At 40.6% G+C, this 18387-nt stretch overlaps 1 protein-coding gene across 3 annotated transcripts in view; it reads right to left on the minus strand.

Annotated features, from left to right (window-relative positions):
- Positions 1-13481: 13481 nt before the first annotated feature.
- The window catches only part of khdrbs3 (KH domain containing, RNA binding, signal transduction associated 3), a 126051-nt gene continuing 121145 nt past the window's right edge, over positions 13482-18387 (minus strand). For all 3 annotated transcript variants that reach the window (XM_065948302.1, XM_065948301.1, XM_020644121.3), the window contains one exon: positions 13482-18245. The gene's annotated coding sequence lies outside the window, so the exon portion shown is untranslated. The remainder of the gene's footprint in view (positions 18246-18387) is intronic.

Consider the following 18387-nt stretch of genomic DNA (forward strand, 5'->3'; position numbering starts at 1 on the left):
TTGTCAAGTGCTGTGCTAATAGAGGGTTATTGAGGAGGGCCAAAACCTGCTGTTTTTGTCAAGAGTCTTGAGAAAACATGCATTATGAGTCGGCGCTATACAAACAAAGATTGATTCATTGAATGAAAATGGTTTACATTTGTTCAAAAGTTGAGCTATGTAGAGCTATGCATATTTTTCTGCTTACTAAAGTCTGTGAGTAGATTTATCTGTAAGGCTTTTTACTGTAGACTGGACGACTCCTTCATTGCACCTCGAGTACATTTTCTGTTTTTTTATATACAGTATTTATACTCTACTACCATATATATATATATTTGTAATTTCCTCTTATTTTGTATTTATTTTCTTGCTATTTTTGCTCTATTTCTTGTTCTGCACCAAAACACCAAGTCAAATTCCTTGTATGTGTAAATGTACTTGGCAAACATTCTGATTCTGATTCTTTTTTTATTTTATTTATTTTTGGGGCTTTTTGTGCCTTTAATGGAGAGACATGACTGTGGATAACAACTCCTCTCGTGGATAGAGCTGGAAAATCAGGGAGAGAGAAAGTAGGGAATGACATGCGCCACAGGTCCGACTGGAACCAGGGCCTCCCGCCGGGAGGACCACAGCCTCCATACATGGAGGCTACTTACTAATTTTCTGATAATTTATGGCCGTATCTTGTCTTCTAAGCTATCCGAAATAGATAGTAACAGTGATAATTAACATGTATATTAAAAATAAATACACAAGAAATAAAGAGCAAAACATGTCAGTCTTCTATGGTCATCAAAATGTAAAATAGAATAAAAGAACGAGTGGACATTAATTGCAGTGGTCATATTGAAGTGCAGGTTTTCAAACATCATTCAGGCATCAGCACCATTTATCTTCACGTTTTCCTTTGAGCAGCAGAGACAGGAGGAGCAGCTGAGGGCTTCAGTCAGAGTTCACCCAGACTGCAGGACAGCTTCGCCTGATCCGACTGCCGTCACAGTGGAGTCCTCCTCTGGCCCTGCATGCTGAGCAGCCACCAGGCGACCTCTGACCCCCTGGCTAGTCACGGGGTTTTGATCCTACCGTCAGCCAGCAGCAGCACAGCTGTAGCAGCAGAGGGAGGCGTCCTCGGGCCCCAATTAGGCTCCCGACTCGCAGCCGTCCCACTGCGGCAGCGCTCCTCCGGGGAGCCGGGGCCTGACACTGATGTGGCTGTACAGCAGCTGAAGGGGAGGGCAGCGGGAGGTGCTACCTTTGAGGCAATGCCAATAAGTGGTTTAAAAATGTATGGCACCCTTGTCAAACTTTCTTCATTTCACGCTGCCATAGCAACCAACTGTGGCTTGTGGCGTGGCTTGCGGTAAGAAAAAAGGAGGGTCACATTTGTTCTACTTGTCTTTCTCTTAGTTGCGCATGCACACACACACATAATTCATAATTCAGTGACTCCTGGTATCGTGGTTACAGTGAGATGATGCCACAAAATGACAATGATTGAAAGACCAGTTTAGGTTGAGGCTATGATTTGTATGTACACAGACAAAAACAATACAGCTGATGGCCTGCTGCTGTGGACCTGCTGGACTCCAGCTGCTACACCTATTAATATCAGCCTTACATCTACTAACATAAATGTGAATTTTAGAACTGCTTGACAGCTGCTGTAATTATCAGAATAGTAATTTTTATTGGAATGATTATTCTATAATCTTACTTCTAGGGCGGCTGTGCCTCAGTTAGTAGAGTAGTCGTCTCTCAACAGGAAGGTTGGAGTTTCGATCCCCAGCTCCTGCAGCAACATGTCTGATGCAGGAGACATGTTGCTGCCTGATGCATGCCTTGGGCAAGACATTTTACCGTGAATTGCTCCCGCTGCTTTGTCAGCAGTGTATGAATGGGATTAGTTACTTCTAATGGTCACTTTACATAGCAGCCTCTGCCATCAGGGTGTGAATGTGTAGGTGTGGCCTGTGGTGAAGAGCGCTTTGAGTAGTCTGAAGACTAGAAAAGTGCTATACAAGCTCAAGTCCATTAACCACTTACTTTGCTGTTACTGCTAATACCACAAATACCTTTAGCATTATTACTGACATTGCAATAAATCTGTTTTACTTATGTTTTTTTTTGTTGCTTTGTTGGTCTCTATCTGTCTCTTTCTTCCTGCATCTCCCTCCGTCCCACTTCCAAAGACAAACACAGTATTGACAGCTGTTCAGCATGAGTCTGGTTCTGCTTGATGTTTCTGCCTCTTAAAGGACGTTTTTCTTGCCACCGTTACTTTGCTAAAGGTTGCTTAGAGCTGTGCTCATGGTGGATTAATGTTGGGTTGTTGTAAATGATATTGCTTTCTCTAAAAACGTTTTTGTGTTTGTTTTTTTTTAAAATAAGTTATGGCTTATTTTTGTTTAATTTCTACGATAAAAATAAAGGCAATCAATCATGGTCATGTGGTTGCCAGAGAAGAAAACATTTGTTAACTTGTGAACATTGAATTAACTTTAAAAAAAAAAAGACAAATATACATGTTTGTATCGTTGAAAGTAAAAAAGTTAAATGTGTCCATGAGGTGCAGCTTACTGTTGTGAGTGAACTTAAATTGACCTTTAAAGCCTTTCCACTTCGGCTCTACGGTTTCTGCCCGTTATCAGTAAAGGACAACTTTTATTCCTAATGTATGATGTTTCAACGGAGCGCAATGGTCGGGCAATAGATGATGAGTGAGCAACAGCTGCTTGAGCCTCTAAATAAAGGGCAGACACATTGGACTGATCGGTGCACAACACTTTCAAAATATGGCTCTTAGTTACGTTTACACAAGCAGCTCAAGCAGAACTTTGACAATAACTGTTTTCACCTCCTGAAAATGTCTTAGAACATTTCAGGAGCTCTGACTCTGAAATCTCCCTGAGTTTCTTCTTCACACTTGTCTCTCACAGAACGTAGTTTTCCCTGTCAGTCAAAAGAGAGGGGGAAATACTAGGGCGCTGGAAGGAAAAGGTCTGGGTGAAGAATTCAGTTGTTTGCATTCACACATGAAATAAAAATAAAAATAGACATTTTCAGAAATTTTCTGTATGTGTGAAAGCACTTGAGGTGTTCTTTTTTTCTCATAGAAATAAAGGCCTGGCTTGGTTACAATATATAAAGCTTTATAACACTCAAATTTTCACTTGGGAAATATTTGTTTACTGTTTTGTTTTCACTCAACTAAATTCAGGTTTATTTGAGGTTTTACTTTGGAAATGAATAAACAAACGAGAAGGAAGCTTTTAGACTTTTACAAAAGTGCATCAGACATCACTCCAGATCGAGCTCAGCTAGATTTACTGTCCAAAGCTGGATTTTTTTCACTCTTCCATCAGTATATTTAATGACTTTTATGGCTTTTTGGATTCAGAGCCAAGGGTTGTCTTCACCTTTTAAACAATTTTTCACACTTTACAAATCCCAACGTAACCCTTGCTACCATCCTGACTTGCTACAATATGTAAATGCTGCAAGCCATTTCTAATAAGGCTATACATTTATATATCCATCAGACCTGTCCACATTGAACGTACCGCGATATGCTCACAATATATAATGAAAAACAAATTCTAAGCAGAACACTTGGCTGACAGCACCTTCCCAACTTATGTTAACGAGCATTTCCCATGTTGAACAGTGGCCAGCAGCGTGGCAGTGCGAGGGCGTGAGAATCTGTGCTGTCAATTATCCAACGTGAGAGTAGCCTGGTAGGGACAGCTTGTAGCCTTGCTGCTCATCGACCAAATATAGTCACTCTAATGCATGCTGCCTTTCCATCATCCTCTTAAAAGCGCTTGTTTAATGCATACCAAATCCTTTAAATGAAGTCTGAGCTCTGCTTTATGAGACTCTGTTGGTTCAGAGCCATATTTGGTTTGCTTTTAACAGGCAAAATATGAGGTTTTTCCCCGCACTGTAACAGAAAATATGGCCATGAGAGGTTTTTGATCAATACCAAATGGCTCAGTAATTGTTTGGCCTGGAGCTGAGGTTCCTGGCTTTCTTCCTAACCTGAAACCCCCACTGCTCCACAAACAAACACGCACCTCAATGCCGCTTACTGGCATTTTTTTTTTAACCACTTTTCGATGCAGGACAGCGCTGAAAGCAGCCAAACAACCTCACAAAGTATATCAGTTCCACGGTTAAAAGTGAAACTGACATACTGATAAAGAGACATTGTTTATCCAGGATTCATCATGGCTACGTGATTCCCCTTTACCAGACGTTTTTTTTTTTTCTGTTGGAGCTTCTGCTCTAATTACCCAGCATGCTGCTCTACACTGTGACATGTAAAGGGGGTGGGGGAGGTTTGTGCCAAACACCTGGTGATGTTGTTGGTTGTTTCACCTGCTGACAGACCTCAACACAGATGACTTAATGTCCTCTAATTTGTGTTTTCAATCATTTGCTCAACCTTTCAGTTCATTTTCTGCATGCCACAGTATGAGAAAGATTTAAAGTGATCAGCCTAATCCATACATTATGTGCATGTGAGGACGCTTTTATGAAGGATTGAGTGTATGGTCATGGTGGCCCTATCAATTTCTAGCAGAGCGGCGGAAGCTATTCAGCCTGCATGCCAACCTCTCTAAAGGCACTCTCAAGGGGTTCAAACACTGCCAATCACTGCAGCTCATTGTTCTTATTTAATCTTGCACTTTTTGTCATATTTAATTACATTTGAGAGAAGTCAATTGTTTCTCTGGCAGTCAAATAATTACATTTTCAGAAAATCCAAGTTTCATGTCTGAAGCGGGTCTCAGAACACATTAGATCCTCCTCAGCTGGGTACAACATGGGAGGAAAGATTGATGAATGGAGGCTGCAAACCACGAGCTAACACATGATGCCTGTTGGTATGGTGAAGCTCAGGCCTTTACAGTTTCTATTTGTTGTGATCAAGTGCAGTTACAGCTATAGTCACTATTTTATTTCAGAACTGTGCATAATATACACTATAAAACACAACATGAAATATTTTCTCATAATAATGAAATACTGTCCATGAGCTGTCTATGTAGAAAGGAGCAGGAAGAAGAAAACGTATAATACCTGCCCCTTTCTACATAACACAAGATACTGTTGAAACACAATAAGATGGCTAACCTGTTGTTTTTCCTTCCTTTCACAAAACAAAAATAGATCAACAATATAGAAACAATCAAATACAATCAGTTAGATTGACTCAATACATTCATTATTTCACATAACTTTTTCTTTAGTTAATAATAGTTTTAATATTTCATCATCTTGTGTGGTATTTTCTACATCTAAGGAGTATTTAAAACAACTAACTTCAGTTATATATGAACTGTGGTACCAATGGCCTTGATTTAAGAAACCCCCCCCACCCCCATTGAATCTATTTATTTACCCTGAATGCTTAAAAATGCTTAAAATGCCTAAATAAACCTTGTGTTGGCTGATGGTAGAGGTTGCTATGTAAAGTGTTACTTCAGAAGAAACTAATCCCATTCATACACACTCATACACCAATGACGAAGCAGCGAGAGCAAAATGGGGTTAAGTGTCTTGCCCAAGAGCACATCGGACATGTGGATGCAGGAGCTGGGGATTGAACCCCAAACCTTCGGGTCGAGAGACGACCGAATCTACCAACTGAGCCACAGCCAGTTCTAATAAGCACTTCATAATGACTAATAAGCAGCCAGTATGTTGCTCATTAGCATGCTAATAAGCGACTAGTTAATGGTGAATATTGTGAATTTAAAGTATAACCAAAAAGCTTTTTTTGTCTGTTGATTTGACTAAATGGTGACTGGCAGGAGAAGGATACTCAAATATCCACAGTAAACATTAAGTATTGTGACAAAAGGAAGATATTTGCAGAAGCAGGAGGGAAAATAAGGTGATCCCCTCCGTCTCATCTCCTGTGGTGTTCTTCAATTACAACACCAGCTGGTTTCAAAGTGTTAGATCATAGAATCTCCTGTTGATGTTGTGATGCTAGTTTTAAAAGTTGTGATGTCGCCCCTTGTTTTATGCTAGCAAAGAAATAGGAGTAAATATAAGCCCAAACCTGTGTTGTATAATATAACATTGTCTTTACTCTCAGAGCATGGATATAATGTGTATTAAAAGGGGGGAGAAAGAAAAGAAAAGTGAAGTATAGGGATGGAGCTGTACTTTTGTGAGACAGTAAAAGCAAAGCGTACCCTTGAGAATCATTAGGGGGAGTCATTTGAAGAAGCCCAGTTTTGTTCCCTGCTTGGATAAAGACAAAAAAATGCTAATTTCACCAGCTCTTGTACGAACGTGACACTGCTGGAACTCCAGGGGAGGATTTCTTGTCTAAGGTACCCCTGAGATGTGATATTTTTCCCCAAGTGATTTATTAAATGGGGCCGGCTGTAGAACAGTGGAGGGCTGTGATTGGGAGGAAGGCCCGCTATCATTATCCCTGGGGACGTGTGTGCACATAGCTATGTGACAAATTAACATCAAAAAGTGCCTCTTGTTTCTGGAAGCAAGGATGGAAACTTCCTTAGAGCTGATTTATATCATATCACCACTCCCACACACACACACACACACACACACACACACACACACACACAGCAGCCGCCCTGACCGCTCACACAACCTTCGCATTAAATAGAGCCATTTCATTAAAGCTAAAACCAAATTACCTCACTGAGGGTGCCCTAAATATGACCCGCCATAACATGTGATGATCTCTCAGGATGAGCAGTCACATGAAATTTCTCTGTCTGAATGAATTTAATGACCATGGAGGTAAAGGAAAGCCAGGGCCATGTGATGATTTTGAATCCCCAGCACTCTCATTTTAATTGACAGGTAATAAAAACATTCAGCAAGACAGTCAAGGTTCAATGAAAATATTCTAAATATAATGCAATCAGTACGCGAAGAAAAACATGTTTCCTTGAAGAGAATATGATTTATATTCGGCTGCCAATCAACATAGGTTGAACTAAAGTAACAAAAAGAGTCAAACCAAAAATAATAATGTTAGAAAAATCCAGAGACCCAACCAGAAAACCTCTCCTGCCCTATGGTGAGATTTTTTTTTTTTAAAAAGGCACATAGGGGGACAATCCCAGAGGTCGGGAGGTCCATCTCTGTAACTTTATTCTGAGAACACGGAGAGAAAAGAGCACTGACAGTTTCATCATCTCATCCAACACTGATCTAACGCTTAAGCTGAGTCGTGTTCACCTGGCTGCCCAGGGGATTGCCCCAGAACCTGGGACAAAATCGAACTATCAGAATGACTATAGAACTGAAGAAAAAAAAGAAAAACATGTCTGGAGTTCCACTGGCACCACTGTCTATGAGACAGCTTCTATAATAGGTTCATTAAAACTAATGGTTTTAATAATGTGTCATGAAAAATTTCCTGACACTTCATATTTATTTATGAGTCATTAATACATGTAATTTTAATAAAGTAATAAAAGCTTGCGCAGGCAACTTTGTAGAAACACACAACTGAAAACACAACAAGTCTTACATGAACATGCACTGGCTTACACAAGAGTCCATGAGAGAGGAGAGCATGGTGCCGAAGTGTCCTTACTGACTGTTTCAAACTATCTGTCTGACCAGAGAGCAGAGACAGATCCTCAGCACTGAACAAATATTGAGTAAAATCTATTTCCAATTTACTTTAAACATTGATGTTAATGGAAAGCCTCTTAAATGTTAATACTGAATTAATATTTTACCTCACTGATAAGGTTTGAATAAGCGGTCAGTGTAAATAGGTAGTCTTGAAATACATTGTCCCCTTGTAGTTACTATAGCACTGCAGCACACATTCATTTATCAGTTGTTGATTTTAACAAGCAAAGTGTTTTAAATGTGAGTTGTTTGTACAATTTTGAGCCTTTTCTAGGGAGAATTTATGTCACTGTAGGACAGACAATAAAGTTGCTTTGTCTGTCTGTCTGTCTAATGTTGATAAACGATATTACAAGATTAAGAACTAATGTCACACTTTAAAAATGGTTGCAGTAGCCATATGACTTGGTCAAAAAATCCCAATGACCCTTCATCACTGACTCACTTTCCTCCTTTTTCCACTCAACACACACTTCTTTAACATCAACAACAGCATGAGTTTATAAAGTGCCTTTCAAGGGACACAGTGACGCTTTACATCAGAACAGAACACCTATTTGCACAAACACATTTAAATAACATAGATTTAGTTATTTAAACAGCTCAAGTGAGTCTTTTTTTAATCTACAGAGGTCTTGTATTTGTTCAAATTTAGCAGAGCTTCGACAGAAATGTAAAATGTAAAGCAGGATATTGTGGGCGTTGCCAATGGGGCAAACATAATGAGCAAGTGCAGCAGACCGCACAGCATAGACAACCTGGAGGCCGGAAAACTTTTTTAGATTTTTCTCTGGAGGGACTGATTTGTGGACAGCTGCGGCTCAGTTGGTAGGGTCGGTCGCCTCTCAACCGGAAGGTCGGGGGTTTGATCGCCTGCCGTCACATGTCCAACGTTTCCTTAGGCATGACAATTAATCCAAAGTGAATGTATATAATTGGATAAGTTACTTGTGATGGACAATTAACATAGCAACCTCTGCCATCAGTGTGTGATTGTGTAGGTGTGAGCTACAGTGTATAAGTGCTTTGAGTAGTCAGAAGACTTATAAGCGCTATACAAGTTCAAGTCCATTTACCAGTAACCATTGAAATCAATAGAGAACATCTTGTAATTCAGTGTTACTATTATATTGCAACAGTGTTATGTACCTAGTGACAGGTGACTGTCTTAAAGCCTATCTGATTTAGAAAAAAATATTTTTTTTTGGTCAAATAGAAAATTAGTCACATCTAGCCTTGTGTTCTCACTCAAGTGAAAAAAATATCTGCAGCAGGTATAACTGAGATATTGTTACAATGACACTTTTTGTCCATTCCCCGAGATGGAAAGGTGGATGAGGGGAGTAACACTAAACAAAGCCCAGGGGGAAAAAGGAGGAACTAAGTATAGGTAAGTTTTAAAGGATTCATTCACAATTTTTTATTCATTTTATTTTTTTGTAAGTTTTGTTTCATTCAAACAAACAATGAAGTGAAGTAAAAAACAAACAAACATAAAATCTCACATTTTGAATGAAAAGGAGCAGAAAGGAGACTAATCTTATAATATCTGACCCTCTTTCACAAAGCATTAATTTAAAAAAAAACACTTGTTCAACCCAAAAACAATTAAAAATAAAACAAAATTGGCTGCAGACAAACACAGCCACAGTCAATCGCCATCGTAGGTCCTCGTTAAAAATTCATTTTAAACCTTACAAAGCATATCACAAATCGAAGGGCAAAAGGGCACTGTGCTTTTCCTCCGGGCGGCCACATGCTCTTCAACAGGAGGAGTACACTGAAGACGCTCGCCGTCAAGCTACCTGAACACACACACAGACTAATGGCAAACTGGCAACTGACTGCCTCCTCTCTCCTGCTCTTTATACTCAAGGCCCTGATTGCTAAAGTGCCACAGGTGTGGTTGGCTGCACTGAGGCTGAGAAGCAGCACCTGAAGAGTGAGAGGGAGAGAAAACACCAAAACACATACACAACAATACGGCACGTAACAGTAGTGATAAATCAGAAAGACAATAGACTAGCAAGAGAAGTTGTAGTTGGATTGAAATTACGTTTTTAAGTTTAAAGCAGCCTTTAAAAGATTTCACCTTCTGAGGCCCGTACAACACGACATGAAACAACTTTTACCTCAATTTTGTGTGACCTTGATTTTTTTTTTTTTTTTAAATGCTTCCTTGCGTGATGCATAATGATGGGCTAATGTTGCTTCTTGTGGCTAAGTAGGATGAATAACTGTATTGAGACAACAATGTAATGTCAGAGTACCGTTGTGCGCGCAACTGACATGTTTTGGCTACGTAATATTTTCTTGATGCAGCTAAAGTTAATAACATTCCTTAGGAGTGTTTTGTGCTCGTAATAATAAACCACAACAAGACATACTTTTGTAGCAAGGCCAACATGATGTTTCAAACCAGTCCCTTCACAGTAATGTCTGCTGTGACCTCCATTAACTGTTACAGCCGTGTCTCACAGTAAATGTCATAAACAAATCATAAAACACACATTGCACTCTTTAAAAGAATCAAGAGGTTTCTGATCATGGATGCAGACGCTTTACACCCATGTGTCTGCACACTTTCACTGAATGGTAATTTTATCCTCCAGACTTTTTACTGTTCGAGTCATTGATGAAAAGTTATCGGTCAAGTCTGATCGGTTAAATGGTGATTCAGCCAATCACAGCCATTCAAGCAACCCACAGGCCTGCAAAGAGTTTGGACAATGGTAAAGTTATGTATGTAAAGAAAAGCTCGCAGGCTCAAGTCCTAGCATTCGAGCACACCTACTTTTTAAATCACTGCTCCACCCCTGCATGGATGGCTCGTGTTTTTTTTCCCACTCATGCCCTTTTAGTTTCATTTGATTCTAAAGTCATTTGTTTATCTTGTTTTTGATTCGGCCCTGGAGATTTGCACTAATTTTATCTAAAGAAAAATACTGTTCTGCCTTTTTTTAAGGGGCAACATACTACTGCTTGTGCCTTGACACACTGATCCAATGACTGCAGTGACAGGCATTATGACTTATCTAGGAAAAGCCAGTGATCTTGTTAATGGTCTGGTCTGTACTGAATACAGAGACTGTTCCATAGGACAACTTAGGTTGAAATTATTCATATTAGTTCTTAAGCTCAGTTAAACATGGGGACAATAGGAGCTGTGAGTTAAATAAACCAATGGCCTGCTCCATTCTGGGTTGGTGGTTCAATTCCAGCTCCTGGTATGTTGAAATGTCCTTGGGCAAGACACTGCATTTAATTACTGCAATAAGAAGGTGGATGGGATTTTATTTAGCATCCTCTATCATCAGTGTTTGAATGTGGTGTGTAAAGTAAAAACTACAGTCCATTTACCCTCAGGGGACATAACCTCCCAGTGACAAGTCCTTTGATGTCTTTAGACTACCTCTTTCTTGTGGGATACAACAGGAGTCTGTTTTTGGTCCCTTCTTATGCATAAGCTTTCATTCTTACACTGACACTCAAATGTATGCCCTGTGTAAACCTGGAACCTCTGGTCTGATCAAGTCCTGTGCAGAAATTAAAATGTTGGATGTCAAAAAATGTTCTACGGCTCAATGACTCCAAATCTCAAGTTCTTATTATTACTCCTACTGACCCCAGTACTAGCTTCAATCTCACCCCCAGTCTGGCTGTCCCCTCTAATAATGTTTCCAAAGAGGTCGGCAACCTCAGGGTCATCTTTGACCCACAGTTGTCTTTTGATACCTTGGTGATAATGATGACGCAGTCCAACTGAGACAACTAACCAGAATCAATCAATCATTCTTTTCTCCTGGTGACTTGCAAAAGTCCTTATACTCTATTCATTTCATCCAGATTCCACTGTTGTAATGCACTCTATTCCATCATTAAAGAAAGCAACATCAAAACTGCAATTATTTCAAAACGCTGCTGCCAGATTTTAAATGCACCGCAAGTGAAGTGACCACACTACACCTGTCCTTGCTTCCCCTCACTGGCTACCTTGTGAGTTTTGGGATTTATTATGTAGAACTTGTCGCTTGTTTTGAAAGCCTTAAAACGCCAGGCTTTACCTTATACTGTATCTATGATCCGCTAACTCCCCCGTGAGCCTGATCGCTGCCTGAGATCGTCCAGAAGGGCCCAACTAGCGGTTCCTAACTGCTTGGTCACAAAAAGGTGACACAACCTTTGCATCCATCCATATATTATCTATACCGCTTTTCCAATTCGGGGTCGCGGGGGGGCTGGAGAGAATCGCAGATGTCATTGAGCGAGAGGCGTGGTACACCCTGGACTGGCCGCCAGTCAATCACAGGGCTGACATAAAGAGGCGGCCAAGCAGCCAAACTCACATTTACATCTAGGGGCAATGAAGATTAACCAATTAAACTAATGAGCACGTCTTTGGACTGTGGGAGGAAGACAGAGTATCCAGAGGGAACCCACGAATGAACATGGAGTACATGTAAACTCCACAGTGAAAGACGGGGATTCAAACCAGGAACCTTCTCGTTGTGAGGCAACAGCACTAACCACCGCAAGAGTAAAGCACAATTTCAATTACAAAGCACATAAGTTAATACTTGTTGCAATATTAGTCATCTAAAAAGTGACTGTGGCACATCATAGAAGTCATCTTGCTGGGGCGCCGCTGGCCTGGTGATCGGTGCATGCGCCCCATTTGCAGAGGATGTAGTTCTCCAGGCGGGCGGCACTGGGTTTGGTTCTGACGCGTGGCTCCTTTCCCTTGTGTCGTTCCCCTCTCTCTCTCTCCACTGTCCTTTCTCCAAATAAAAGGCATAAAAAGCCCCAAAATAAACCTTTAAAAAAAGGAATGGTTTTCCCATCAAAGTTTCAACTGTTGGCCATGATTCTGATGCATCTCTGTGAGGGCAGGGATGGACGGGGTATAATGTGCTATAGTTACAATATTTTATCATGGCTAATACAATGCAAGTAAATACGCTACAATTAAACATCGCCAAGTTTTATCAGCCTCCCCACAGAATACGAGGCCAGCACATTGATTGTTCCCTCCATTATTTACTGTGTTCCCTGGCACAGTTGAGGTGAAGTGGCTGAATAAGGACATCTTAAATGCCAGACACGCTAATCTGAACAGAAGGCAAATGTCATTTAGAAGGTCAATGTTCCACTAGTAGAAAAAGGTGTCAAGGTGGTGTTAAGTAAACACTACAGTTGATGGGCATTTAAATATCCTCCTGACGGTGTCTCACTAATGTCCTCTTACCCTACGAGTCTATTCATATTGAGCTGACAGTGATACAGAATAGGTCTTATGTGTTACGTCATGTGAGTGCTCCGTCTGCTTATATTATTTACAATGCAGTAGACTCACTGAGAGCAAAAGCAATAGTTTAGTCTCCCAGCTGTGTTTGTGCTTTTGTTAAAGAGAGCTGAGCAGCGTCCCCTTCACAGCTGGAATGAAAACAAAGTGATCAGTCGAGGTGGGTTCTGGGTACCATGAGAGTACATCAGCTCTTACTCTGGCTGACCAGAGGCAACACAACTGCTGCAGCCTCAGTCTCCAGTTTATTGGGGAAACTATAGTATGTTGTTATTCTCACCTGAAAGGAAATAAAACAGGGAAGGAATATGTCTGAGATGCATATTCACATTTGAACACACACATACAAACCCTATTTATACAAACAGCGGACGTTATAGAAATACTTACCATGTTTGGACCTAGTATTGGTCATTGTGTAAGCAGCCAAATAGAAAAACTGTGAAGGCCTTTTACCATTATTTAAGTCCCCCCCCCCGATTCATATATTATGTAAGTAATAATGCCTAGCTTGCAGGTTGTTACAGCCAATCAGACATCAATAATTTGACACCAAATATTGATCTTGAAATGATTTTATTGATTCATAAACAATACATTTCTTCCTCTAAACAAATAATCTGTTGGAATCTAAACTTGGTGCTGTGTCCATAGCCATGGTTAAGTCTGTAGCCTTCTTAAATTAAGCTAAGCTAAATCAAATCAATTGTATTTATTAAGCACTTTTTAAAAACAACAGTTGGATGACAGTGCTCTCCTGTGAGATAAAATCAGTAAACAAAATAAGCACGACATGATAAAAGCAAAGACGATAAAGTGGAATACAGCAGAAGGAGACTAAAAAATTCAGACAAATACACTTTGGACCATTAGGACCTCAGAATATTAAGGGGTGATATAGTAGCAATCTGAAATGCATTAGAAACTATGCGTGTCTTCAGTCTTAGAAATGCTTATAGAGGGGGAACACTTTCTAATAAACGCTAAGCTATTCCAGAGCTTCAGGACTTGCTACGGCTAATGCATGATAGTGCCCTTCCCTTTTTCCCTTTTTGCTAGCTGTTAAAACTCACATTTAACTTCAGAGTTCCACTGTTGGGAAAGTGAGACGGGTCCAAATAAATCAATTCAGCACCTGGATATTTTTTTTAAGTCTCCTCTCTAGTAGAGTCTGTTGACATTTTCTTTTCTATTCAACAGTCTTTTAAAAAACAAACACCGTACCCATCTCCAACGCCATGTTCTATTACACCATTTCTTTTTGCGCCATCTTCAGCTTTGTAGAGTTCTCTGTCATAGCTCAAACTGCACATACAGCTACCGTTAACTTGTTTCTCTCCTCCGACCCTGCTCCAGTACACCGGCATCAGCAATGTTACTTGCACACTGCATAGACTGAAAACACATATTCACTTCTGTCCTCTCTCTCTTCCCTCGCTCCACCACCCTACACATGTACACTGAGCTATTCACAAACAGACATACGCTTCTGGTATCAGTAGCAGTCTAAGAATTTTAGAAAAGGACACACAAAAAAAGCTTTGTAAATGCTGCAGTGTAAAACAAAATTGACAGAAAACTTGTCGTCTGAAGTGGCCCTATGTCACAGGTTACTGATCCAGTGATGCTTTAAGTACACATTATGATTTATGGCTCCATCATAATACTGCCGCCTTTGGCCTATTAAAGCAACAACCCCTTCTTCTTGTCTTGCTTTGTTTACATGTGAGTAGGTATTGAAGGGGGGGGGGGGCATGAACAGACAGACTTTAATCTTAAATTTCACATAGCTGAGAAACAACTTCAAAGTGGATAGGCCTGAAGGATGGAAACAGCGAGAGGGGGGAAAAAGCTGAAAGAATAAAGAACAGCAGCATTTACATGAGGAGAGAGATGTATCCAAGGCAGCAGCAGCAGCAGTGCTGGGGAACATACAATATTTAAAAGGTTGGAGATTGAGACAGACTTTGCAACACAAACTTATTTGATCTGCAACTCTTATTTCAAGGGCATATCAAGGTAAATAATATCCCTGCAGTGTTTTGTTTCTGAAGTAGGAAAAACATGCCAACTGCCAAAACTCATCACGAGCCTTCCCCCCAGGAGTTAATGAAAAAATTATTTTTAGAGCAGATTTCATTACACTGTACATGTCTGTCTTGAACAGTTAATACAGCGGAATTGTTTTTTTATGATCCGGTTCCCAACATGACACACTGCGGTGGGTGAACATACTCTGACTTTGAAGTGTGTGTGAATCAAAGGAAGAAGAGCTTCACATTGTAGTTGGCGCTGCACATTCAACACATTCTGACAAGAGAATACTAATCTTCCTTTTTTTTTTTTTTCTATCAACATGGGAAAATCTTTATTAGCCGTCAGGATATCTGACACCTCGACATGGTTTTTCTTATCGACTCAGTTAAACTCAACAGCTGAGCTCTAAAGAAATGTGATGTACAGTATGAACAAAGCAGTTTATACAGGACATGGTTGCCAAGGACATACACTGACTTTGCTTACACATGGATAAAGAAAGTTGTTTTGTTGTCCTGATCCTGTCTCATACCTGCATCTCTCTATAAAGCATTCTTTTCCATTAAAAACATTCCTCTCATTGTTTGTTGCACCTACTCGCATCATGGTGGTACATTCTCTGTATTATTGCTTCTGTTCTCCCATGTTCACTCAAAATTCTGTCATGATCGATTCCTCTAAATCTTACTGAGCAGGAGATACATGCTGACCTCTGTTCACATGAGTGCCCACTTCTGAAGGAGACAGAGGGGCACTCCAGCATTGATCAGGTTGTTTTAATCTCACAAAGATTAAGAGTCCTCTAGTTAATTACTGAACAAAAAGGCAGCCGCTTTAGATGTGACATGTGAGCAAGAAAAAAACAAGTGGACGCGCTCACTTAGCGGAATCAAAAAACCAGTTTTTAAAAGGATTTGTAAAGCCGTTTTCACCTAAGCAATCATGAAAATGTCAAGAGTTTTAGGAAGGCTGCTCCTGACATCCTCCTTATCTGGTCGGTCACACTTACAACTTCAAAGCTGGAGACTATACTGGTCAGACGGGAGGAGGGGCGGGGGATCTCACCGAGGCAAGACATGACTTCAAAAGAATGACACTGAAGTGGCAGACAAGGCAACAGTCAGCTTTTTGACTTTTATGAATAGAATATTTACTTTCATATCAAAATGTGCAGTTCAACAGAATCACAATATCAACAAAGAAGTGGAGAAGAAAATACTTGCCAACAAAAAACACAATGCAGCTTTTTAAATTTCGGCGCAGAGATCGCAATGTTTGCATGCATACAGCTTGAAGTTGTGTACTGATTGCAGGGAATTAACGTTACCACCCCCTCCCACTCGCTCAAATTGAATTCCCCTTATTATATCCTGCTGTGTTCTCAAATCAGCTCACTTCAACTTTCAACAAAAAAAAAAAGAAGGGGGCTGGCAGGAGAAACTCTGGATATAATCAGAATGAAAATCAGGCTGTTCACACGTGCAGATCAGCCTGAAAACTTCAGGAGTTTCAGAAAACTTCAGGAGTTTCAGAAAACTTCAGGAGTTTTCAGGGAGTTTTGTGCAAGTGTGAATGCACTTGAAGTTAAACTCAGCCATATACAGTTGAATGTATGGAGTTTCCTGTCTTTTCACGTGATGGGCATGAAGCTAAAAACCTATGTGGACCATTTTTTAAATGTGGAGATGCAGATGGCTTCTCTCCACATTCAGACTTCAAAGATTTCATGGGCCTGTTTGTGCAGGAATAACATAAGTGCAATATGCCGAATTACACCTTGAGACTGAGCAGATAGTGGGTGATAATGATGTGCAATCTTTTGTGCTAATAGCAGCTATACATTCCAGTCTTATTGAACCCCCCCTCCGTGTGTTCATGTAAGGCCTGATCATTCAAAGCAAGCAGCTGATTTAGAAAAGAGACTTTCACAGCCTGTAATCTGTTTCTCATAATTCTGTTCCTGTTCCAGATTCTCCTTGGAAAAGAACACATCCAGTGGTTTTTGTACCAAGCGTTAGTGACCCATCGATCTGCACCCTGAAATGGACTTGTCTCCCAGTGACAGATCTCGCAGTCCTCCTTTGTATGCATTCTTAATCAAATACACTGCTCTTACTTTATTAAGTTAGACAAGCTCACTTCAGATAAGCCTGTCTTTTTAAGCCACCGCAGAGGGGGGAAATCAGCCCCCCGGAGGTGATGAGAGTTGACTCTGGGAGCCTGAGATGCAAGCTTTAGGTCGCTGTGTTATTGTGTGAGGCTTGGCCCCGGGCTCCAGAGAGAATCACTTCCTCTAATGGAAAACTATTGTCTGCCACTGAGCACATACAACTGTGAGGAATACGGATCAGCCTATCTGGACTTATGCACAAGACAGAATGAAGCTCTCTCTCCCGGTGGAAAGCTATTTTGGAATTGTAATATCCACTGAAGTCGATTCTGATTAAGCAATACATCTGGGATGGACTGTACTCTTGTGTGTGTGGCTGGGGGATGTTTTCCAGCTTTGGGAAATGCGTACCAGAAAACCAACAAAACAGCATAAAAGAAGAAAAAAAAACAGCTACTCTTTGTGCACTGTCCCACATTGTAACTCTGGCAATGAGACTAAACATGAAAACCTGTCATAACAATGCAACAATAAGGCACTTGGGGAGTGATTTATTCATTGGAGTGGATTGAATATAGGTTAATGAGCACATAAGATTAGAAGTGTCTCAAGAAGTATGACGTCATCTCCTCCGAGCATATCGCATGATTTTTTTGACTCATCCGCACTAGTAGGTGACGTTTAATGTCTCACATAAGTGGTAGACTCGTTCTTTTTACCGAGAGCCTAAATCAAGACATTCAGCGGGCAGGTTCACAGTCAGTTCAGAGCACACCTGTGTGTATGTAAAATGTATACAGAGCCAATGAAGCTCTGAAGAAACTATTCCCCGACAGATCGTCCCCGAGGATGTGGAACTCCATTTGCCTTACAGGCCCCGTTTCCTCTCCCAACTCCTTACTCCAGAGAATGGCGATGTGTGATACATGCATTATCTTTCCACCCTCTCCCTCCCCCCCTCTTGTTTCTTTTTTTTTTTTTTTTGTATCTCCACAGGTCATTCCATTTTGTCCCCTGCAGGTTTCACCTCAGTTCAGGCTGTGGAAAATTTGAAAGTCGGAGATTTGGCCACCGAGCAGCTCCTTTGTGAGGTTGGATGGCCTTTTTCTGGATTTGGTTTGACATTGTGTGGGCTTGAATGTTTGGAGGGAAGCTCCTGTGTGGGTTTTGTCAAGTCTATTAGGAGAGGAGAGAAGAGAGAAAGAGGAACAATGTAAGCTTTAAAAAAAAAAAAAGGGAAATTAAAAGCAAAGAAGGACAGTTAGGGTCTGTCCTCTTATCACGTTGTGATAGTCAGTCAGGCATTACGTTCCTCTAC

The sequence above is a fragment of the Labrus bergylta genome, chromosome 19, assembly GCF_963930695.1.
Source record: "Labrus bergylta chromosome 19, fLabBer1.1, whole genome shotgun sequence".
Classification (NCBI taxonomy): Eukaryota; Metazoa; Chordata; class Actinopteri; order Labriformes; family Labridae; genus Labrus; species Labrus bergylta.